This window comes from Natrix helvetica (genome assembly GCF_964273705.1).
Source record: "Natrix helvetica genome assembly, chromosome: 2".
Lineage (NCBI taxonomy): Eukaryota > Metazoa > Chordata > Lepidosauria > Squamata > Natricidae > Natrix > Natrix helvetica.
Window position 1 is genome coordinate 203,310,207 of NC_138552.1, and position 26,179 is coordinate 203,336,385.

The window sequence follows — 26,179 nt, forward strand, 5'->3', positions numbered from 1 at the left end:
TGCAGTGTGAACAAACAACGTTCCTGAACCTGCAGGTAGACCGGGGGTGGTTCCCTCCGCAGCTTGTGCAGGGCGGCAAACGGAATCCAGGTCTCCCCCCAGGTCTCATGTGACTGCTCCTTATCAGGTGACTGTCCTCGAACTCGGGATCCTCGTAGTCGGGGTTGGTGTCCTCGTAGTGGACTCTGGTGTGCCTGGGTGCTGTCTGGCTTGCGTTGAATCCGCGTTGTATGGTTACCGATGATTTCTCTGCTGACTCGGATGCCCTTGCTTCGTTTAGTGCTATCTGTAGGGTTAAATTTGGGTTTGCCAACAGCTTTTTTTTTAGCGAAATGTCTCTTAACCCACAAACAAGTTGTGCCAGGATATGCTCGTCCAGATCCCTGAACTCGCAGTGAGTTGCTGCTTTACGTAGGGCTGCAACATATTGGTTGATGGATTCTCCCGCCTTCTGGTTCCTCGTGTTGAATTCCTGGCGGCAAACGTGGCGGGAAGGTTTTGGCGCGTAATGAGTCTGTAGAGTCTGTTGCAACGCCGTCCATGATACCGCTTGTATCGGAGTAGGCGCGGTGAGGTCTCTGGCCGTGTTGAAGACTTCTTTTCCACAGTAGCCGAGGAAGATGTTTTTCTTTCAGGCGTCGGTTATCCCCGTGTAATCGTTCGCTTCGAGAAAACACTCGAAACGAATCATGAATGCCTCCCATTCGTCGTTCGCTGGGTCGAATGGAGTGGGGGGAGTGTGCATCGCCATCTTCTTTCGTTTGAATTTGCCGCGCTGCGGTGTCCTGAGATGGCTGCCGGAATTTCTGCCGAATTCCTGGGCTGGATCAAATCCGGAGATTCTGAAGTAGCGTTCTTCGTCCTATCTGTCTCTCGATCCCACCTTCGTCGCCAATGTTAGATCTGGGCAACGAGAGAACAGACTGTGGACACGAAGTGACTTAACAGCTCTTTATTAGTAATAGTAGTGATCCAGCTTGCTCTGTGACCGGAGGGTTCCCCTTTTATAGTAATCGGGTATGCCTCTCGACCAATCAGAACGATACCTGTTTCCCGCTGTGGCAGCGGACCAGAGAGGAGACTTACTACGATATATGTTAATATCTAACAATGTATATCCGTAGGGCCCGTCTGACATCCAACTTGTGCCAAACACGTTCCCTTGGGTGGTTGGGGCGCGGGCAGACGTTAGGTAGGATGACTTCTTGTGCCCTGTGGAACCAGGTGTTGATCTTTGGGATGAAGGCAGGGTCCAAACACAGTACAACCCTGTCCGGATGGATGACACATAGGTCCTCCCGGACCGATAGAGCTGCCAGCTCTGATATGCGCCTCGCAGATGTTACTGTGACAAGAAAGGCAGTCTTTAAGGTGAGGTGTCGAAGTGAAGTTGTACGTAGAGGCTCGAAGGGCGGTGAAGTAAGAGCCTGTAGGACCACCGATAACTGCCAGGTGAGATAACGGTGAACCACCGGAGGGCGTAAGTTGGAGGCGCCCTTAAAGAAACAGCATTAGGGTTGACTGGGGTGGAATCAGAAGATCCCTGCATGGTCTTAGGTTTGGTACCCATTTGGGTGGTGTTCTTAGCCTTGTGTAAGATGGACTTAAATAAGCTAGGCTTAAAGAGCCCTCAGAAGGCAGGGGCATCTGGAAGAAGGTCCTCGTCCTCCGAGAGCTCCTGCTCCTCCTGATCTGGGTCCTCCAAAACAGAAGCCTCGCTGAGTGCCGAATATTCCAGAGAAGGGTGACGGACCCACCTGGCAATAGGGGGAGCCTCCTGCCTGGTCTGAGAAGTACTGGGAACAACGGGCACTTGGTCTCGTCTCTGCATCCCCTCGGCTATGCCTTGAGAGATGGTGTGGGTGACAACCACCTGCATGTGAACGGATAACTCAGGTTCCTGAGCTAAACCAGTGTCCGGCCCAATAGTGTCCCTGGAAAAAGGAGGACCTTGTTGGGTGAGGGTAGAACCAGTAAGCCCCCCCGGGTTGGGCCCCATGAGAGTGGGCCCTGAGTCAGAAACATACAAAGGGGTAGAAGAACCTGGGTCTGCCAGAGACCTATCCAGGGATAGATCCTGGGATTCCACCTCTTCATCAATTACGGACAGGTGATCCCCCCCTTGGGGGTGGTAGAAGGACCGGCTCAACTCGAGGAGTGGGCTGAGGGGCCTCCCTCGCTGCCTGGCACTGGGCCTTCTTGAACTGCTTATCGAGAGCCCGCTGCTGCCTCTCTGCATCCCTAGCCACCGCCACGGAAGGCGCTTTATAGGGATGACTATCCTGACTGGCCACCCTGCCCTTCCTTGCCCCCTTGCTCCTGCCTGCAGAAGTTCCCTTGCTAGGGGCCTATGAGGGAGTCAGATGGGCTAAGTTGCTCCATGGCCTGGTGGCACGATCTTCAGACAAGAAGGCCAAGCAGGTGGAGATCGGGTGGTGATGGAGACTCTGGTGGCTGATACTGGATCTGATGACCAGCAGGTATTGTGGAATCAGAAACAGTTCGTGAAAAAAAAATTTCCAGAAGAGAAAGCTGGGGCTCTGCAAATGAGTCCAATGAAAATCCAGCCACTCAAACAGGAGGTGAGAAGGTAGAAAAGCAACCGAGGCTGCAAGACCAGGCAGATAAGGCAGGGAGAGAAAGGGGAGGTAATTGAGGAGCCCTCCCTTTGCCGGTGTATGACCACCAGGTGGCCAAGACACCAGCGCCCCTTGGGGAGACGTTGTAGGTGGCAGTGACCCAGCCGGAGACCCGAAACAGGGCCAGCTAACCACCCTGCGGCTATCTGCTGAAGTGTGGCTGAGCAGGAAATCCAATTGAAAAAGGCGCGAAATTAAGCCTTTCCAAAATGGCCGCTGCTCCAGTGCGAGGGTGAAGGAGGAATATAAGATGGTGGCCTTGCATTTTAAAGTGGCCGCGCACCTCTCTGCAGCAGGCTGTGCCTTCCCAAAGGCAAGAAAACCAGGAAAAAACTCAACAACAAAGCAAACCGCCGGCAGCCGCCGGGAGCCTTGCCGCCCTTTAAAGCAGATTCGGCAGCTCTCTGCTGCCGTCCAAAGGCGGCGCGGCAGGCGGAGCACCCACCACCACCACGCCTACCTCCGAGTCTCAAGGAGAAAGTCAATGACGGTGAAAAAAAAATCAAATCTAAATAGCCTACACTTAGTAAGGGGTAAAAAAAAGCACAAATAAGGACAACAAGGAAAAAGAAAAGGGGAATAAGTAGTAGGAGAGTCCAAGCCTAGGATAAATTAATAAATAATAAATTAATTTGGAGCTCACAAAAACAAGTCCTGAACGGCAGACTGAGGAAAAATTCTGGGGCCAAGCAACACCAGGAGGCGTGGCCAAGGAAAAAGATTCCTTAGTCCTAGGGCAACCAGACTGATTTAACCCATTGCTTGGACTCTCCAAGCAGTGCACAGGAAAATGGACTCTTTCTAAATCCTACATACCTCACGAGGGCTGTTGTGGAGAAACATAGGAGAGGAAAAGCAATGTATGTACTCAACATCTCTGAAATCACCTATTCCCCAAATAAACATATAGCAAGAAAAAAAGACAGTGTGTGTGTGTATATACACACACACACATACATACACACACACACTCACTCATTCTGGAGAAGGCAACCCACTTCACCATCGTTTATTTTCGATTTTAAAGCAAAACTGGTCCTTTTATATATCAGGAGGAAGAGCAACCTGATCATAGAGACTTATGTGTTGTATTTGTGCATACTGTGGTCTGAATACAAATTTCTAACTGCAAAGGACTGGAGAAGGTTTTTGTGTTCAGATTCCACATCTACTGTATATAGTCCCAGTCAAGTTCTTTTTTTCAAGTCCAGTAATATGACTTTCATAAGATGGAGGGGGAAGAAAATTATTGGCTCATTCCCCCGTTACCCAAAAGCCATTTAGTGATGTCCTTCAATTTCAAAACTCTTACATTCTGGTTACTCCAGCCCAAGAAATATTCCTTAAAGGAAATGGGACAATATTTTACACACACAGTCATCAAACGGTGGTAAGAAAATGTACTCTGGAGAATTAAAATGTTGGAACATTTCTTGTTTTTCTGTTTTAAGATAAAATACATGAAAGGACTAGTCCGAGCTTAGCAAAACAAATAGACTAAGATAATGGGTGATATTACATGCTCTTGTTTCCCCTAAGAACTAGCAAGCATTTTGTTGAATTGCTTTAATAAACAAATCTAACCTGTTGGATGAGATTTGAAAAGAAATGTTACAGCAGCATTTTTCTCTGTGGGTTTTAAATCTTTTTAAAGTATTGATTTAGTTTTCACAATTTTAAATTGCCTTTGCAGTTTAATATCTTAAATTATTTTTATAACTCTTATTGTACTTTATTCAATCCTAGACATGCAAATAGCAGCTAAAAACTTGTTATTTAACTTTTATTTCTCAATCTGAAATCATGTAAAATTCCAAAGGGTCCTTCCTATTCTCTGAGCTTGATAGGGTTTTTCTTCAGACATTGTCAAACTAATAACATTATCAGTGCCATTAGGGAATGGGGTTTTCTCTCATATATACATTTTATAAACAGTATCTACATATCAGTGGTGGGTTGCTACCAGCATTACGCCCCGGATCAACTGGGCTTCAGAAGCTGGAATAAAGGTACGTATAACTCCAGCCACTTTTTTAAAAAAAACAGAGAACCGGCTCGCTTTCTGTTTGAAGTCAGCACTACAGGTTCGTGAGAACTGGTCCGAACCAGTAGGAACCCACCTCTGTTACATATTGGTTATAACTGGTATTATCTAACATATCATTCAAAGGAGACAATTAAAGAGCCCAAAAGGAAACAAAAAACTCAAAATACATAATCAGTAATCAACATCCAGATGAACAGATGAACAGAGATGACACTAGACCAACAATCAAGAAGTAAACAATACCCTAATCAATGAACTACCAACACACCCAAATATGCTAACAGTAAACAATAGCCTAATCAAGGAACCACTAAGACCATTTCCACTGACACTGACAGGGCAAGCCACTAGTATATAAAATGAGAGCAAACCCATTTTCTTGTGGCACTGATGATGTTACCTATTTTGGTAATGAAACATCTGCAAGAAAAGAACCAAATACAGAGAGCACTAAGGACTCTACAGTTCAATCCAGAAGTATAAATATCCTCTTCCCTCAGTACCAAGAATAACAAAAGCATGACATTATAAAAACTTTATATCAATACAAAAGCATGACATTATAGAAATAAAGTTGATTCAATTTTTAATTATTTCTGTCATTTCTGTCTTACTTTATCTAATTAAAATAGTTGGATTATAAATCAGAAAACTATAATTACTGATCATGATTTATCATTATTCCTTAGAGTAGCCTATCTAGTGCTGCCTTATCATGAACTATGATAAGTCTTCAACTTTCAGCTTTATAACCGACAAAGCCAAACCCCAAGAATTGTAGAAGTTGTAGTCCCAATACGGATTGTTGGGAAGTAGGCTTAAAGCTATATGAAAATTATTTTATACAATACAATGAAGACTATCTCATTGTCTCTGAATTTATCTCCACGAGATAATAAGCAATGATGAAAATAAAAAGATGCATTTGTTGCCCTATGATACACACTTCTACCTGTCTCTTCCCAATGAAGATAACATTGTTATAAATAAAAGTGCAAATTATTTTTAGCACACAGAATTTGCTAAGCACTCACGTTTCTCTCCAGTGTGTAAATGCTAGCAGTTCTGCTTGCCCTAGTTTAACAGCCCTCTGCAGAAATATTCATTGGTGACATCAAGCTGATTTATCCCAAACAGGACTCGGAGAAGTATGGTATATATTCTCTCTTCCTGTCTCCAAATTAGCATTCTGTGTTTGCTGTCCAATGCAATTTTCACCAGTATCCAGGAAAACAGCAACTTATTTTCTAAAAAAATAAAATAAATCATAGGAGATTAAAACAATATAATTTAACAGAAATGGAGATAGGGTAATCCTACAAAAACATAGTTAAGAATAATAGAAATATATAATATAGGACTGAATGTTCAAAATATTATGATCTTTTCCCAATATATAACTTAAAACTTTGTCATAGCATGGCTCAGCCATTGTTGAAGTGATATAAGACCTATCCTTATTAATGTTATTTTGACATAACAGTTCCGTAACTCTAAAATATGCCATGAAGAGAACATGGTACACTGAAAACTTTGCCCAACAATATTAAAAGAAAAACAATATGGTCTATTCAATTGTAATCAGCAGTATTTTCAGTTTACCACTTATATATTAAGTTGGGTATGAGTATTACATGTCTTCAAATCTGAGGAACGGTTGTTGCCAGATGCTTAGTTTTAAAATAAAGTTTATATGATTTGCATCAAGCTGTGATTTAGAAGCAATGACATGGAAACAGACTTGCAACACACTACATAAAAATGCAGATGTTTTGCCAACAGTCTAGCACCTATTATTTCTCTCCCAATCTAAATAACCATTGATTTATATTTGACTATTCTAGAATGAGGATGTATTTTAGGGCTACCATATTCAGGCTATAAAAATCTAGCCAAATAGATGGCAACAAAGCATTACAACTTTTGATGCAACCTAATTTTATCGGCCTACTTTCAACCAATTTTGTCATAATAGTTAAGGTGCTGACTATAAACTAGGAGACCCTGAGTTCTAGTTCTTTCTTTAGGCATGAAACCCAGTTGGGTGATTTGGGGGCAATTCATTCTTTCTCAGTGTTGCTGTTTTTGTGGGGAAAATAGAAGACAAAAGCATTATGCCTGCCACTTGAGTTCTATCAAATAAACGTGGAAAATAAATTCTATGAGACATTTGAAAAAAATAAAGTGATGAAACATTGCACAAGATTACACAGATATCTATACTAGATATAATCAGGGGTGGGATTCAGCCAGTTCGGACCAGTTCGGGCGAACCGATAGCTCCAATGATCAGGTGGGCCCGCTCACTTGCCCCTGCACTATACTGACCTATATTTCCGGCCCAACTGCTAGGCACGGCAGAGCGGATTGCCGCGCCTCAGCTGTTTTACTCTCCAGGGCTGCAGTAGAAGGTAAGTTTTTGAGTTGTTTTCAAATGCACTGCACATGCACAGAGCTCAGTGCGTACTCAGTGAACCGGTTGCTACACGGGTTGAATCCCACCACTGGATATAATCAGCTGGTACTTAAAATTCTAAAGATTTTTTTTCAACCTTGCAGAATTAAGAGCTGTAACAAAATGGCTAGGCTGCCTTGCTGTACTTTATCATCTTGCATTGCTAGTTTCTTCTCCACAGGAAAAACGAATGGTTTGAAGAGGGAAGACTTTCTTTATTTTCAGATTTAACATTACCTGGATCAGGTGGCAGGGGTATAGGTGATTCTGTGATCTATGAGCCCTCCTGATAATCAGATACACTTTTTAAAAAGAGCAATTCCAGTTTCTCTTTCTCGGAAAACATTGTGAGTGGCACAAGAGCAACTGTGAGATTAATAGTAGCCATGTAGGTTCAAGTGATGCTTGAATTCATCAAGCTGATCATAGCAGAAGCTAGCTTTAAGAGAGCTGATAAAAAGAAATTCAACAGCAGCAATTTTCATTTTTATTCCTGGCTGGCTGGGGGATTCTGGGAGTTGAAGTCCACAAGTCTTAAAGTTCCCAAGTTTGGACACCCCTGCTTTAGGGAGTTAGTTAAGGAACTCCCAGAGCAGTTTAAAAGATCATGACAATGCTTATGGGGTAAGAAAGAGGAATGTTTTGACAGGGGTAAAACTCTGGTAGTTTTGAAATAATGCAATCTGTAAATTGCAATAATTGAAAAAAATAAAAATGATAAAAACTATGACCTTTGGTCCTTTTTAAATTAATCTTAACAAATACAACAAAACTTGTTCCTAGAGCACTATAATTTGATTAGATCTATTAGTCCCAGAAGGGTTCAAGGCATGCAGCCAGCTGAATTTGATGGGGACTTTTTTGCATCATACAGAGGCATTCAAAACACCACAACTAAGATTTATGAACAGACGTCCTAAAGATATGAGTCAATAAAACTATTTTCAGCCCTTCTTAACTATCTATAATTAGTTTTCCTATTTACCCATGGCTATGAAACTGGCTAAAGCTATTTCAAAATAGAACACTATTGGGTATTTTTAAAATGAAATACCACTAATATTATTTTTATATCGTATGTACATTTAATTTCATTCAACCTAACTCCTACGTATACAGGTAGACTTCAAGTTACAACATTTCATTTAGTGACCATTTGAACTTACAACAGCACTGAAAAAAGTAATTTATGACCACTTTTCACACTAACGATCATTGCAGCATCCCCATGGTCATGTGATCAAAATGTAGATGCTTGGAAACTGACTCACATTTATGACCATTGCAATGTTCCGGGGTCTTGTGATCTGGGGGGCTTTGCTACCCTCTGACAAGCAAAGTCAATGGGAAAGTCAGATTCGCTTAACAACCATGTTACTAATTTAACAACTGTAGTGATTCACTTAACAGCTGTGGGAAGAAAGGTCATAAAATGGAAGAAAACGTAATAAATTTCTCACTTAGCAACAAAAATATTGGGCTCGTAAGTCAAAGACTCCCAGTATTTGCATATGTAAATGAATTTCACTTGAACTAAAACATGAAAGAAAAGAAATGGCATGGAATGTACAGTGCTATGACCCAATTATTTATGAAGAGTGTGCAATACTTTGGAATCAAACTATGATTTGATTCTTCAAATCAACTCCTAGCAATTGCCTCAACAAGTGTTTATAGATCATTTGGCAAGATTTTTGGAAGTAGTTTGCCTTTAAATTTTTTCCCCTAAGGCTAGGATTACCAGGTAGTTGAACAGGTGAAGGAGCATATAGATTGGAAAAGAAGACACACCATTTAACTCTCACGGCATCCATAATAAAAATTATACAGAAAACTACAAAGTACTTGGGCCTCAAAGATATGAAATTATTTTTACAGAATTAGAAAGGTTGGTTCTTCAATCACAATATTTTTCCAACAAATCTTTATTTTCAAGAGCATATGCTGACAATCATTTAGTTGATGCCAATGCACTATACAAATTTCACCATAGACATGTATGATGAGTCATGTGATCTATGGACTACATTGAAATTGAATTTCAAGAGGCTGAATAGAAACTGAATATTGGAATTAAGAAATAAATTAAATAACATAAATCTAGGCTGTTCATTCTCTTGATGACAATGGAAAAGAAACAGACAAGTTACAGTACAAGGTCACAATACATAAAATTTGAATGACTACTGAAAACAATCCATTTTTTAAAAAAAGCATTGAGACACTCAAAATTGAACCATATTTTATTTTAAGACTATGTTTGGCAGACAGAAAACATCAGGATAAAAAGGAGGACATGTCCTCCTTCTGTCAGATGTCTGATAACTCTACCAAGAACTGAGAGTGAATGGCCTAAGGTCACCCAGATTACTTAGTGTTAAAGCAGGATTGCAACTCAAAATCTTTTAGTTTCTAACCTGGTGTCTTAACTACTGCACCAAACTACTGCATCACTCAAGAATTTACTGGTGATGAGTGATTTGTTGATCTGGTTGTTTTTATAAACATCAGATACATGTGCTTTCATTGTTCATCATATAAAATAGTATGAAAGTATTAGCGAATTCTGAAAATAAGAAAGCACAGGCTAACATAATGCACAATATCTGATGTTTATACAATATGAGGATAACCCTGAAGAAGTAACACAAGAACAGTTGTGTAATTAACAATTTAGTTCTGAAACAGCTGTCTTGCAGACTCCTGGTGACAAGCAGTTATCAGGAGAATTGTGGGCAATCTCATGTCCTCTCCTTGTCTGGAGAGGAATTATAAAGAGCTGGTCTACTTGCCAGCTCTTCAGTCTGCCATCCACCTAAAAAGTCTACCATTTCTTTCCTGGAAGTCTCAGGGTCATAACAATTTTAATTGAAATTATAGTGATTTGTTTATGTAATTAGTCAAAAACAACTTGAAGGCGCATAATCAGTTTCTTATTTCTATGAATCTGACCATTTTTGCTTTTCATTTCTCATGTGGCCATTCTTATATTAATCTATCTCATTCTCATACTAGACTGAGATTTTACAAATTACTTTGCACTGATTATGCATAGATATAGTGCACTATATTTTGCCTATATAGTATTTTCATGTGTTCCTTCTCCCTAATACTTCTTGTTTGATGACCTGCTTTGCAGAATTCAGAGAAAGGGACATTTCCAAAGAAAACTGTGGAATTTGGAAACTGATTTGCAAATGAAAATTAGATAAGCTTGCATTCAAATATTTTCTCTTTCCTAATACTTACTAGTAACATATGGAGGCTTAATTTTAATTAAAATAGACACTTATCTCTTTTGTTGTTAGTTGCAAAGTCGTGTCCAACCCATCGCAACCCCATGGACAACGTTCCTCCAGGCCCCCCTGTCCTCTACCATCCTCTGGAGTCCATTTAAGCTCATGCCTACTGCTTCAGTGACTCCATCCAGCCACCTCATTCTCTGTCGTTCCCTTCTTATTTTGCCCTCAATCTTTCTAAGCATTAGGCTCTTCTCCAGCGAATCCTTCCTTCTCATTAGGTGGGCAAAGTATTTGAATTTCATCTTCAGGATCTGGCCTTCTAAAGAGTAGTCAGGGTTGATCTCCTCCAGGACTGACCGGTTTGATCATCTTGCAGTCCAGGGGACTCGCAGGTGTCTTCTCCAGCACCATAGTTCAAAGGCCTTAATTCTTTGGTGCTCAGCCTTTCCTCTTACAGCCATACATTGCAATGGGGAAAACCATAGCCTTGACTATATGTATCTCTTTATGCAGTTCCAAAAGTTTGTCAGACTATGTCTTACTTGGGATAGGGGTAATTTATTTTTATTTATTAAACCAGTGTAAATAGTGGCACATCTTACAAACAAGCGGCCCTTAGTTTTAGAAGAAAGTGGCAAATAAGAAAAATATTGTGCACATTATCTATGCCACTGTTTCATTTTACTTCCTCCCAAAGCTTATGTGGCCCAAGATACAGATTTTCTGAATATAATATGAGAAGAGGAAACATGGATGAGAACAATTAGAAGGCAGTTTTATTTTTTCCATAATATAAAGAAATCACTCAAGCAGTTTAATTAATTAAGACCCGAATGGGTCTTCCAGGGTAGCTGGGTGCCTGGGAAAGGCTTGAAGAACGAAAAAATGCAGCCGATGGGGGGAGGCGCCCGGAGAAGCCGCAGAGAGACCGTCTGCGTTTGGAGCTGATTGAAGGAGAGGCAGACGGTCTCAAAATGGCGGACGGAGTGCGAGGAGACGCGAGGAGACGCGCCGATACCAGCGAATTTGGATTTCAGGCTGGAGGCTGGCAACCTAGGACCATCAGGGACTGTGGACTGAGGAGGCGAAGGCTGGAAGCGCCGAGGCCAAATCCCTCGGCCTGCAGCTTGTTATGAGAGGTAGCTGTGTGAGCTATGGGAGGTTTGAAAAGGTTTAAAATCCATGTTGGCTGAATTTGCGAGGATTGGAGACCGGCCAGGACTTTTGAGGCCGGTAAAGACTGGATGGATAGGCCGAGAAGGAGTTGGAGGAAGGAAGGAAGGAAGCTGGAGGAAGGAAGTTGGAGAAGGAAGCTGGAGGCCGATGAGAGGCCGGTGGGAGCGGCGTTGGGGCCTGGAATGGTGGTTTTTGGGAGGCCAAATTCGCAGTTACAGGCCAAGGCAGGATTGAAAGCCTAGGACCTGGTAGGAATAGGACCATGACTATGACTCAGGAGGCTGCATAGAGACTGGGGGGGGGGGGGAGTTTTGTTGGTGGATTGCCAGGAGGCCCTTGTCATCGTGCATTTGACTGCACCCCACCTACCCCCCCTGCTGACTATTTATTAACAACTGCCCGGATTCCATCTGCGTGTGCCCTAGAGGACCTCTGCCTACCCTATATGATTCACTGCTGATTGACCATCTGCTCCCTGCCTATTTCCAACTACAGTCCAACTACCCCTTGCCATTTGCCACCTACCACCCACCGCCCCCACCTCTTGATTGTCATCTAACCAATCCATTACTATTACCCCCCCATCTAAGTCTAATGACTGGACTATTCTGTTTTTGCTGCAATTGTGTTCTTCAAATTTTTATTGGATCATGACATCTTCAGCACAGACCCTAAGCCCCGACGACGAACTTTTTAACGTTTTATGTATTCAAGGTCAGACCTTATCCTACTGCGAGAGTCCCCCCTCTCGCAGGTGTGGCCCTCCGCCCTTTCGAGGGCCCACCTTGATGACGGTTTTATTAATCCCGAGAGGTGGAGGAAGCGGAGACTTAGGGGGTTTTTAGTTAGTTGCTTTTTAAATATTTGTAGGGGTGGGGTTTTAGGGGTTGTGGGGCGGGTGGGTCAGATCAGGAGCGATGTGAGAGCCGGGCCCCCAGGTGTGGTCGCGAGCAGAGGGGGCGGAAGGGAGGAGGAGGGGGAGGATACCATTCCTATACAAGTCTTTAATTCCAACAGTCGCAGGGAGGGGCAGATACGAGGACAGTTTAAGAACTTACAGTCGGTTGGGAGACCGTGGTTGCTGGTTACACCCGGTCGCTTGTACCAACCCCCGCGTTCTAGGTGGTCAAGAGTCACAGACCCAAGGCCTAAGGCTGTTGTTATGCAATGCGAGGTCCGTTGTTAACAAGGCCCCCCTCATTCACGATCTAATTTTAGAGGGGGAGCCGGACCTCGCGGGAATAACGGAGACCTGGTTGGGCCACGAGGGAGGTCTTCCCCTCGTGGAAATGTGCCCACCAGGATACCGAGCATTTCACCAGCCCTGGGCCCAGGGAAGGGGCGGCGGGGTGGCAGCAATTATTCGGGAGGACTTAGAGCCGAGGGAGTCTACTGTGCCACAGACGTCCGGATGTGAAACCCTTGTTGTGAAATGGGGGCCTGGGAGACAGTTGGGCCTGCTGATAGTATACCTGGCTCCTCGCTATACATCAGCGGCCCTGCCTGAACTACTCGAGCTGATCGCATCGGTGGCGGTTGAGACCCCCAAACTTTTAGTGATGGGGGATTTTAACCTGCCGTCGGTGGGAGAAGCATCAGAGGGGGTTCGGGAGTTCATGGCTTCCATGACAGCCATGGACCTGACTCAAATGATTCAGGGCCCAACACACGAGGGAGGACACACTCTGGACCTTGTTTTTGTCTCTGGCCAGTGGTTGAGTGATCTGGGAGGAGGGGACTTAACCATCACTCCCCTGTCATGGTCAGATCACTCACTCCTTCGTCTTGACTTCCCTGGTGCTACCTCCCGCCGCGGGGAGGCGGAACCGGAAAGTTCCAGATGGTTCCGCCCCAGGCGCCTGATGGAACCTGATAGGTTCCAGACGGAGCTTGGGCCACCTCCTGTAACCTTGACCCGCCCCCGGGTAGGGGACCTGGTGGTTGCGTGGAATAATGCAACTACCGGGGCCTTGAACCGGATGGCGCCTTTGCGGCCTCTCCGGCGGCAACAATCCACCCTAGCCCCTTGGTTTACCGAGGAGCTGAGGGTGATGAAATGCCGCAAGAGACGTCTAGAGTCGTTGGAGATCCTCTCGCTCCGAATTTGATCGAACACAGGTACGAGCCCATTTAAGGACGTACCTTGTGGCATTGAGAGCGGCCAAACGTCAATATTGTGCCACTCTCATTGCGTCCGCGGAGAACCGCCCTGCCGCCCTGTTTCGGGTGTCCCGCTCCCTCTTGTTTCAGAGGCCGCGGGAGGCCCCTTTACAGGGCAGGGCAGAGGAATTTGGTAAATATCTGCAGGATAAAATCGCTCAAATCCGGAGAGACTGGGTTCCAGTCAGTGGTCCAGTGGAGACGCCCATGGCGAGTCTTGAGGTTTCGATCTGGGAGGAGTTTGACTTGGTTGCCATCGAGGATTTGGACAGATTGCGTGGACGACTGCGACCCACCACATGTTTATTGGACCCGTGTCCCTCCTGGCTTGTACTGGCATCCTGGGAGGTTACACGAGACTGGCTCCTGGGCCTAGTGAATGCTTCGTTGGGCAAGGGGTCTCTCCCAGCCGCCTTGAAAGAGGCGGTGGTGAGACCCTTGCTCAAGAAGCCTTCCCTGGACCCTTTGGAGCTGGCCAATTATCGTCCTGTCTCCAACCTTCCCTTTTTGGCGAAGGTTGTAGAGAGTGTGGTGGCCCACCAGTTCCCACGACATCTGGAGGAAAATGACTATCTAGACTCGCGCCAGTCCGGCTTCCGCCCCGGTCACAGCACGGAGACGGCCTTGGTCGCGTTGGTGGATGATCTCTGGAGGGCCAGAGATAGAGGTTGTTCCTCTATCCTGGTCCTATTAGACCTCTCGGCGGCTTTTGATACCATCGACCATGGTATCCTGCTGCGCCGGCTGGAGGGGCTGGGGGTCCGGGGCACCGTCTTGCGGTGGTTCGGCTCCTTCCTTTCTGACCGGACGCAGCGTGTGTTGACAGGAGAAGAGAGGTCGACCCTACGCCCCCTTACTTGTGGGGTGCCACAGGGGTCGGTCCTCTCGCCACTCCTGTTCAACACATATATGAAGCCGCTGGGTGAGATCATCCGTGGTTTCGGGGTGGGATACCATCTGTACGCTGATGATACTCAGCTGTACTTTTCCACCCCGAACCACCCCAACGAGGCCATCGAAGTGATGTCCCGGTGTGTGGAAGCCGTACGGATCTGGATGGATGACAACCGACTCAAGCTCAACCCTTCCAAGACGGAGTGGCTGTGGGTACCAGCCCCCCGGTTCAGCCAATTAATTCCATCATTGGCCATTGGGGGCATTCATCTTGCCCCCGTGGAGCGGGCGCGCAATTTGGGCGTCCTCCTGGATGCCCGGCTGTCCATGGATGACCATGTGACAGCCGTGGCAAGGGGGGCGTTCCACCAGGTTTGCCTGGTGCGCCAATTGCGCCCCCTACTGGACCGGGATGCCTTGCGCACAGTCACTCATGCGCTGGTGACGTCTCGCTTGGACTACTGTAACGCTCTCTACATGGGGCTTCCCTTGAAATGCACCCGGAGGCTGCAGTTGGTCCAGAACGCAGCCGCGCGGGTAATTATGGGGAGTACTAGGTACTCCCATGTGACACCGTTCCTGCGCGAGCTGCACTGGCTTCCTGTGGTCTATCGGGTGCGTTTCAAGGTTTTGATAACTATCTTTAAAGCGCTCCATGGCTTAGGACCTAGTTACTTGCGGGATCGTATTCTGCCCCATACATCCCTGCGACCAATTCGCTCGCACAGAGAGGGGCTCCTCCAGGTGCCGTCCGCTAGACAATGTCGTGGGGCGGCGCCTAGGAGTAGAGCCTTCTCTGTGGCGGGCCCAGCCCTGTGGAATGACCTCCCTCCGGATATTAGGAATACCTCTGACCTCCGCTCCTTCCGTATTAAGCTTAAGACCCACCTATTCCAAGCAGCTGGCCTGGCTCAACTTTGATCTAACCATATCGCTCCTGACGGGTTTTTAACTGGGTATTTTAATTATATTTAATTTCTAGGGGTTTTATATACTGTATTTTAATTGTTTTTATCAATTGACCTCCTCCTTGTGTATGTTTCAGTGTATGTCTTTGCTATATGTTTGTTTTGTTTACATATTTATTTCGTATGTTTCGTTGTACGCCGCCCCGAGTCCTTCGGGAGAGGGTGCGGCTAAGAAATAAATAAATATATTATTATTATTATTATTATTATTATTATTATTATTATTATTATTATTATTATATCTAGCTAGGAGAAACTTCAGTTGCAGTACTACAGAATGTGCATGAAACAGTGTCCATTGTTTCATCGGCCGAATCCTTTGAAGTCTACTAGGTGCGCATTTTAAATTAAATCTATACAATGATAATTTCCTGCTTTTATAAATTAACTTCTGCACACCTCAAAATTAAAATGTAAAACAGAAAAGCATTTGGAAACCCAATACAATGGGCATCATGCTGTTACTTATTTTGCACTCTGGGATCTCTTCTTCACAAAATGTGGTATTATTTATAGTATCTTTTGAATAGTCAATTGAAATTGCAAGCCTCTTTCTTTCACTTGAGCTGCTTTTGGTCCCAGCTGACCCAGTGTAATAATCCTACAGTATTACAGTTCAATTGACCTACACAAAGCTTTGCATTTTTACATCAGGACAGAAGAAAAACGGCCATCAGATAACAAGTAACACTATAATAATAGGAATTTCCTCCTGCCATTCAGCCTGCATGGAAGAACAGAAGCTCTGCTTTCTCTGGTAAACAGGGTTCTCCTGTTCTTTGACTTTGGCACACAAAGCAATTAAGATTGCTTGCTGGGATACCCTGTCTTGCTAGCATCACTGCTCTGACCTTGTGTGTGTGCTCTTTTGCGTCAGTGTTGACTTTTGATGACTGCCTGAACTAGTCCCTGCAATTTATTTGGCAAATTTTCAGAAGTGCTTTGCCACTGCCTCCTTCTGTGACTGAAAGAAAGTGACTTGCCCAAGGTAACACAGTTGCTTCATACCCACATCTCCCAATTTGTATCCTCATGCCTCAACCATTACACCAAACCAACTTGTGACATTACCTCACAGCAAACATCCTTTCATTATAGATCCAGATTAGTCCTTTGTTTACAATCTTAGTCCTCAACACTGGAAATAATAAGCTTTACTACTTGTAATGCATTACAATTCCCCACCCCCTTCTGAGTATTTAATTTTGTCTCTTACAAACCTCCTTCTCTCATAAGAGCTGTGGTGGTGCAATGGTTAAAATGCAGTACTGCAGGCTAATTCTGCTGACTGCCAGCAGTTCGATTCTCACCAGCTCAAGGTTGACTCAGCCTTCCAACCTTTAAAGGTTGGTAAAATGAGGACCCAGATTGTTGAGAGCAATATGCGGGCTCTGTAAACATCTTAGAGGGGGCTGTAAAGCACTATGAAGCAGTATATAAATCTAAGTACTATCGCTATAACTTTAAAGAAGTAAATTTTAAAATGAACAAAGAATGTTATTTGTAGATAGGAAAAAAGCACAAGCTATCCCAGCATTCTTTTGCTTTGTATTTCCTTATCGCTACTGATATATCTACTGGCATATGTACTATACAGATTTATATCTATGGAATTATCAATTCATTAAATGAAGCCAACATTGCTGAATTCCCAGAACACCAACCAACATGGCCAATGGTGAGTAGTTCTGGAAATGTTCAATAACTTCTGTAAGACTGCAGATTCTCATCCTGGAGCTTTGCTTTTTTAATGCCTTTTAGTCAATGTTACTTCTAGTGAGCGCCTAGAACTAGTATCAGGGTTTTTAATAAGATTTCAGAGACAACTTGTTTTTGCCTCCTTCCTAGAACTGGGAGAGCGTGGTTGGCCCAAGGTAACTCATCTGGCTTTGTGTTTAAGGCAGAACTCCTAGTTTCTAGCCTGGTGCCTGAACTACTATACCAAATTGGCTCTCTGTTTGTAACTATCAATTCACAAATTCCTGCAATCCATGGAAGCAGAGACTCCATTTTACTGCAAAAAGAAAGGGAAGAAGGTGTATGATAACTCCAGCCTTACCACTACATAAAGATTGCACCGTATTATTTGATGTTTGATGATTCTGAATGGAAACTAGAAATACAATGTATAAACTACTGAAATATTCATCTTTAATTCCATGCACATTTGTATTTTTGTGAAGGATGTAACATGTCCTTTATATTAGGGCTGCACTGGAATTATTTTAATAGCAATCCTGTATAGACAACCTGTTTAAAATGCAACTAACTTTAATAGAGCCAATTCAACAAGCCAATTCTAAGATTTAAGCCTGTGATGGCACATCTATGGCACAGCCCTCTCTGCAGTCACGCAAGCCGTCGCCCAGCTCAGCTCCAATGCACATGCACGTGCACCTCCCACCGGCCAGCTGATTTTCAGGTCTCTGCCATGCATGCGAGCGACACACATGCATGTGGGGGGGTCGCATGTGGGGGGGCGCTCCATTTTTGGTGACAGGAGGCTTTAGGGAGGGCCTCCAGAGTCTGGGGAGGGTGAAAATGACCCTCCTGGTGCAGGAGACTGAGTAGGCCGTGCGGGGGCACATGTACATGGGGGGGCACAAATATGCAGGGGGTGAGTGCATTGTAGGTGTAGGCGCACAATGTGCGGTAGCGCGCCCACACCATTTCAGCACGCGAGGAGAAAAGGGTTAGCCATCACTGATTTAAGACTTTTATATATGGGCTCAGTTTCTGGCTAAAAACCATGGGGTTTTGGTGCTTTGAATCCAAGTACAGATGTACTATATACTTCAAGAAAAGAGGGGGCAAGCAAAGACTTATGTTTCTGCTCACAACTGCATCCTTTCTCAAATAAGCCTGTCAATACATATCCTTACAAAAGTTACAACTGTACCAAATATTTAACCCTGTTCGTAAATACTATGTGGTCTTAAAAGAGGTTTAAGCAGTCCGGTTTTTATTTGATAGATGTATATCCCACATTTTCTTCAGGAGCCTAACTTGAGAAGTGTAGCAGTTACTCATTCATTTTTCCTCACAACCATCCAGTGAGGTAGGTTGGGCTCAGAGGTTAAATTACTTGGCTTAAAGTCATCCAAAATGAGTAGCCATAGACAAGAGGTGGGTTGCTACCGGTTCGGGCGAACTGGTAGCGAAAATTGCGACTGGGTCGCTGAACTGGTAGGGACAGCAGGATCGCCGAAATGGTCGCCCGGTCGCCGTATGTTTTTTTGGCATTTTTAATCTTCTGCACATGCACAGACCTATTTACAGGATCTGAACATGCCTGTAAACCACACGCACCGAACCGGCAGTAACGCCGGCAGCAACCCACCCCTACCATAGATAAGAATGGACTTAAACCTGGGCGTCCCTAATTCTAGTCCAACACTTGGAAGTGTTACACCATGGTGACTCAATCACCTCTGCTAGTTGTTGATAAATAAATTTGGTTCACCAGAGATGACTGGACAAGTTGCTTCTACAACTTTATACACAAATATGGGGACACATTCCAAAGATACACACAGAGAGAGCCAGGTGTTCCTATGCAGTGGCATTTGCATATTCACCTGCAGAAGTGTTATTTTACTCGGAACTGGTATCATATTCTCAAGCTCCCTTAAAATCCAAGTCCCTCTGTGCAAGACACTACATTAGAATTAGTCTTTTATGTTTTCTAATATTATTCTTTTTAAACAAGAGGCAACAACAATAGAAACTTGGTGACTGATTTTATTTTAAGGGACATATAAAGCAACAGATTCTCTTCAAAGTACACAAAATACAAGCGTTCCTATTCTTCACGTGCTAACACTTGTGTAGCCCTAAGGAAAACAAATTGTCATATTCTCTTTTATTGCACATTCTAGCGCAAACCAGCTGCAAATACATCTTTATTCACTCAACCAAGCCTGATTTATGGCTGCCTGGTTAACCCACCAGTTTAGGCACTCCAGATGCTGCACTGCCTCCACGGCTGCTGCTGCTGCTGCTGCTGCTGCTGCAAATGCAGAGATTCTCCATCTGGCTGTTTTGAAACCCTGACATTCCCAGCACATCTTACCTCTGCAGATGCTGTGCAGCACAACAGCACACCATGGTCAGGTGCAAAAGGAAAACAGAAAAACAGTTTATAGCTTCCTCTCATCTTCCAATGGCTTTTGTGACTGCAATAAAAAAAAGAGTTCTCCACTTTTCAGTCAGGGATGGCAAGAGGAAGTCTGCAGGAGGTAAACGATGGACGAGGTAAACAGAGGAGGAGGAGGAGGAAGAGGAGGAGGAGAAATAATAATCAGCAGGAAAACATTTGTGTCTTGTGGAAAGTAAGTTCTGCTGCATGCCCTCACCTAAACCTACATCATTTGGTCAACAACCTATGATCACAGAGACTATTTTTGTTATCTTGATCCAATATTTCATTGCTATAGCTCAACTCTGTTATTCTATTAACATTTACAGGGCTGAAGATTTGTAGACAACTTCATCATGTCCTTATTTGTACTTTATCCTTAAAGAACAGAGGGGGGGGTGATAACAAATGACAACAGAAGAATATTTTGAGGTATTGAATCCTTCCTTTTTCGGTGACACTACTGAACCAGAGATCTTTCAAAATACATGCACGTTTTTCTAAGATTTCTTAAGATTTTTTTAAAAGCCAAAAAGATTCAGAGTGCTTACTTTTTATTCCATGCCACATCGTGCGCACAGTCCCAACTCCTCTTTCTGAATCTACACCTTGAACACAATTGGCTCTTCTGTGTTGCCATGGAACTGAAACCTTTGCAGCTCAGATGGTGATGCATTCCATGAACACTGTTCCTACACTTCCTATCACAGAGGTAACATCACTGCATAACATTAACTCCTTTAGAATCACACACTCTTGTCTGCACATTTTACACATGTTTCCCTCCTTTGTCTTCTGCCTCAGTAAGCAGCGTCTAAGCATGCTGTGCCTGTCTTATATCTCCAGAAATCAAATTAAGCACCCTGAGGGAAAAAAAGAAAGAAGCAGAAGCAGACTATGTCATCTTGCAGCTACTGTGATGCCAAGTGCATTTTAATGGGGGTCTTATAATGTTTTCCAAATTAAGGGTATATATAGCATCAAGAAGAATACAATTCTTATTTTCATACCTATGACTGAAACTCCATTTAACCATGTTTATCACCTAATTAAGACAGTTAGTACTTTGCCCTCCCCTGATGGGGACAGTGCATTCTTTAACTAGCCCCATTCCACTCAATGAATAACTGAGGTCTGAAGTTCTTTGGACAAGGATGGCTACCATTCTTGATAGGAGAATGGTACAAAAAGCAGAATGAGCAGGCTGGATCAAGAAATTCGTGAAGTTTCCTTGTAAAATGAATCAGTTTCAGTCATTCTACATGCACTTCTCCCAAAGCTAGACTTCCCGAGTCAGTGTTCCCCAGACATGTTGTACTATAAATTCCCATAATCCCAATTTTCATAATTTTCATGAGCAGATGAGAACTGACGGCTTCATATACTGTTTTTCTGGAGGAAAATACTTGAGCTAGTATGTGAAATACTACATAAGAAGGTAGATCCTTAGCAAGCTGTACAAGAGAACGAAAGCACCTCAACATCCAAATCAAATGAAAAGCCAAGGTCAAGTTAGACCTTTCTTTTTTTTTAATACAGTGGTATTATAAACCAAGACAAAGTATCAGTTCAATCAGACGGTATAATTGGAGATAGTTCAAGAGAGGTCACTGTGGGGAAAAAAAGAATTAATGTCTCAGAATCAGAAATGGGAGAAATAAACATGAAATGTGCAGCCACTGGTTGTTGTTGTTTGCTTTTCCTGTGTAAATTATAATTCTCTTTCTAGAATTGCAGTTTCCTGAGCAGATTTACATGGACCAGATAACTGTCATAAACTGCAGACTTAGTGAATCCCATCTCTGAAATAGGTTATGCAGAAATCACTTTCAAGTTATATCGCAGAGAGGAGATATGCAGCCATCATATCAAACATGCAATCTGCTACTTGATATGCTGAACAAGCTTGGTTCTTTTGCTTCCTATTTCCAATGAGAAATATAAAAATTAAAGAGGGGGTGGAGCACATTCTCAATTATTTGGTCATGCTAGATTCTATCATCCTGTGTTACATACTTGTATGTTCTGTGGAAAACTAATTCTTTATTAAACATCCTCATTTGTGCAAACATCCTCTCAGCAAGTAGCAGTGTCTGGCTGACCTTATCTGGGATCAGAAACTAAGGCGGTCTGGGTCCAGTTACAATCTGGATGGGAAAATTAAAACCAGAGCTGTAGGACAGACTGGGATTCCTCATGCTAGGAAAAAAACAATGACAAACTATTTCCCTATTAGTGCCAAGAAAATGAATGGATGTCTCCATTAAATCACCAGGAGTTGCGTTCAATTTAAAGGCAGTTTAACTTTATAGTTATGTGAAATATTGATAGAATACAAACATAGCTCATTATTGTGTTGTTGGGGGTTTTTTGTAATAATTTTTTATTGTTTTTGTCTTTTTATCACATATTACAATCTTTATATCAACAGTTTGTACAATGTTACATCGTCGTATCTATGTATGTTTTCCTCTCTTTACCATATATTACAATCCTTATGTCATCTTATCTATACATTTTTATGATATTTAACATATTTACTTTTATATACAGTTCTATGTTTATTTATGTATATTGTTTTCGGCTTAATTGTTTTTCTTATTATCCAACCATTCATACCACTTATTCCAAATTTCGTAGTATTCCGATTCTTCTTTATCCTTTAATTTTTTAGGTTGGTTTGTCCATCTCTGCGCACTCCAAGGTTTTTTTTATCACTAATTCGTCTGGCGGTGTATTATTTTGCTTCCAGCATTGGGCAAAGGCAATTCTAGCTATAGTTAATATATGTGTTAGTAGATATTTAATTTTTTTTGTGTAGTTCCCTTTAATTATTCCTAGTAAAAAGGTTTCGGGTTTATACTTTATTTGTTCCCCCGTAATTTCTTGTGCCCATTATTGTGTTGTGATCTCAACAAATGGGTAAACTTTCTTTAGGCATGGCATAAATTGTAATTTAGTAAGAAACTCTCCTAAAGTGAAATTATTTCAGACACTTAATTTCAATAAAATAAACCAAGCATGATTTTGAAAATAAAACAAAACTTGTGCAGGATAATATTGTTAGAAAAAGAGAACAAACATTCCGAAAAAGGAGAGAAACAAAATTCAAGAGAGTGAGGTTTATATAACCTGTTAAATATGCAGCATACACATTTTTTCTTTTGTATCTTTATGTAACTTCTTATCGTTAAGACCTAAAATGAACCCTAACCAAAAGAAAAAATGCAGCAGGTATGATAGTCTTCATACCATCTGCTTAACAACACAGATGGCTAAAAGCAAATATCCTCAAATTATACTCTCTGCATCTGGTTTCCTCTTAAATATAAATTTATACTAAAGGCCTCTTTCTTGATATGCCATCATCTCGGCAGGCAACAGATAACAGCCAACTATTAGACCTTACAATCAAGACATATATTTAATCCCATATTAATTATCATTATTTCTCACACTACAAAAGAATAATCTTTACCATTAACAAAAGGAATCTGAAGTATAATTTATTCTCTCTCCCGCGCTCTCTATCTCTCTCTTTCCCTCTCCCCCCTCCCCCCCATACCTAATCTAAATAATTGGTCGCTTACATAACGAAAGTTATCTTGTTCCAAATTTGGTCAGACAGAGATGGCAATCTGAACAAATGTAGAATAGTATTTAATCATAATCAAGATAGTTGATAAATTGTAACTCTGGTCGTGAAAATTTGATTTAATTTAAGCCCAGAGTCAGAACAGAGGGAGCACCAAAGGCAATGCTTTTAGCTATTCAGCAAGAAAAAGTGAAGAAGCGAAAAAACTGGGACCTTGGTTTTAATAAGTGGCAAAACATAGTTTGCACAATCTAGGTTCAGAAATATTTGATTCTATTTTTAGGTCCATTTTAATCACATTTATTTAGCCAGAGTTCATCAAATCAAAGTGATTTAATTCCTACATAACGTTAAGCTATCATGTATCAATTGATATATACCATTAAGTCAAAGCACAAAACTGTATTGTGGCAATATAGCATAGTGTGTGTATAATCAGGCCTTTACTGCTGCATTGTTATTATGAGAATGAAGGGGAGAGAGACAAATTGCAGCAGTTAAACATATATTTTGGAATCACATATATAACTGTGATTCCAAAATATATGCATATCTGCTGCAATTCAGATTGACAGAGAGATACACACATACATCCATACCCATATAGTTCCAAAATATTTTCCTGGAAGGTGCAATTACGTTTTTGTGAGAAACCCAAGCATTTTTGGTTTTTTGTTTGTTTTTCAAAACAAATAAAATGCAGATCATCTCAGGATTAATAACCACCTTCTTCAACATTTACAACTGTGTTTCTCAACCTGTGGTCTGTGGAACCCTTGGGGAGGGAGGGACATGATGTCATCATGGGACCTGTGAAGGCTCTAAGAAATGTTATGATTTAAATCATGAGTTAAGTCTTGGGGGGTCCGTGGCCATGGTCCATGGTCATAAAGGGTATTTAAAGGGGGTCTATGGTGAAGAAAAGATTGAGAATCATTGATTTACAATATTCTGGTCAATCTATCAGTGCTGAAGAGATTCAAAATGGTGAGAACTCTCTATGTTTAATATTTTATCTCTACAGGAGACAGCTACAATCACAGAACTTTTGGCCCTCCTGTTCAAAGCCCTTATGTATTACCTCATTGGCAACAGATACATACCAACATGATTTCAGTTTTCTTAAGTAAGATCTAGCTTGTTTTTACTTGTTTCTGTGCTGTCCTTAGGCAACCTCATCTTCCATACTAAATACTTTCTTAGGCCCTGTCTGTTCTGGAGAATTTCACATGTTCTTTTTTATATGAATTAATAAAATATTTTATTTAAACTCTTCCACTAACACAGTGAGTTTACTAGAAAAGGGAAGAGAGGACAGAAAGCATTACAAAAGAGCACCTTTAAACACCTTGCTTTTAAAATGCTTTTCTTTCAAACATGAAATGCGGAAGTAACAATATAGTTACCGTAAGCTATAAACTTTTTGTTACATTTGTTTTAAATATTTTCAAAGCTCTCTACAATTGAAATCTGCTTTTGAAATGTATCCTTTTGTTATTAATCTTTGGTTAATTCTTGTTGTTATGTGTAAATTCTTCGGTTTACTAGTGGTTCTCATTCTGCTCTTTTGAATCTCATTCTTTGATGATACAAATATACAGAAAACAAACTCTGTCTCTAATTCATAGTAGTTAAGAGTGCTGCACTAGCACTAGGGACATTCCTGTAGATAAGCCTAGTTTGATCAAAGGTACTTTTTCAAAAGGCAATTAGATGGTCGTTTTCCTTAAGAAGAAAACGTTTTTGCTTCTCATCCAAGAAGCTTCATTAGTTGTGACCTCTAATTTGATTACGTTGATGTTACTCACCCTACAAGATACTTGAATAGATAAAGATGGAATAGAGAGATGATTCAGGTCCTTGGTGGAAAAGACAAGATATAAACATAGGCAATAAATTAAGTTCTGAGGCAGGTCCGCGTGCATGTATAAAATCATTACCAAGATACACAGAAAAGCTGCTATAAATAAAAGAGTCAGCATCTGTGTGAGAAGAATACCTACCTATAGAAACACAACATACAAACAATACAAACACACCAACATTGAGCCAGGACTAGACTGACCGTGAACCAGGCAAGATGTTTCTGAAGAATGTGAAATCAGTCCTTCCTACAAGGTTTTAGACATGCAATAAAACTACCCGTAGACTTCAAAAACTTTTTTTTAATCTTTATTTTGTTGTAATTTTGGTGGCCTGTATTATTATTATTATTATTATTATTATTATTATTATTATTATTATTATTATTATTATTATTATTATTTTGCAAATGCATATACACTTTATTCCTCTCCATTGGACAAAAATCAATTTATAACTCACATAAACAAACAACCGTTTCCCCAACCATTTGGAGCAGGTGAATAGATTAACTATTACTGATGTGGATTTTGTTTTGTTTTTGTTTTGTTGGAGGGAAGTGGGCTTATTATTTATCTGTAGGTGCTGGGTTTATATGTGATGGGTTTTCTGGTTTTAATCTCTGTAAATCACCCAAAGTCACATGTGTGAGATGGACAGCTATATAATTCAAATTAAAAAATAAAAGTATTTGGAGTTGGGGGGTGGGACACATTATTTCTGTTTTTGCTTTGTTCTTGTTTCATTCCAAATACCTATTAAATGCTATTAAAAAGGCATCATAGTCAGGGGTTCTAATGCTATGTAACCAGTGTCCTCAAACCATGGGTATTCTTAAGTTACATAAAAGCCCATTGTTCTTCTTATTATTATTTTTAAAGCTGATTGAGTTTTCTCAGGTATAGAGGGAGTCCTGTTTAAACTTGTTCCCACTTTCCCTGAGCAGACCAGGCTTGCAAGCCCAAAATAAGTTTTGAGAAGCTAAACCTACAGACCTAGACA

The 26,179-nt window shown here is 42.0% G+C and overlaps 1 protein-coding gene across 4 annotated transcripts in view; it reads right to left on the reverse strand.

The window, feature by feature from the left end:
• The window catches only part of HIVEP2 (HIVEP zinc finger 2), a 159,099-nt gene that overhangs the window by 85,284 nt on the left and 47,636 nt on the right, over positions 1 to 26,179 (reverse strand). For 2 of the 4 annotated variants that reach the window (XM_081942639.1, XM_081942638.1), the window contains exon 2: positions 5,721 to 5,933. The exons of the other annotated variants lie outside the window; for them this stretch is intronic. The gene's annotated coding sequence lies outside the window, so the exon portion shown is untranslated. The remainder of the gene's footprint in view (positions 1 to 5,720; positions 5,934 to 26,179) is intronic. 4 annotated transcript variants of the gene reach the window in all.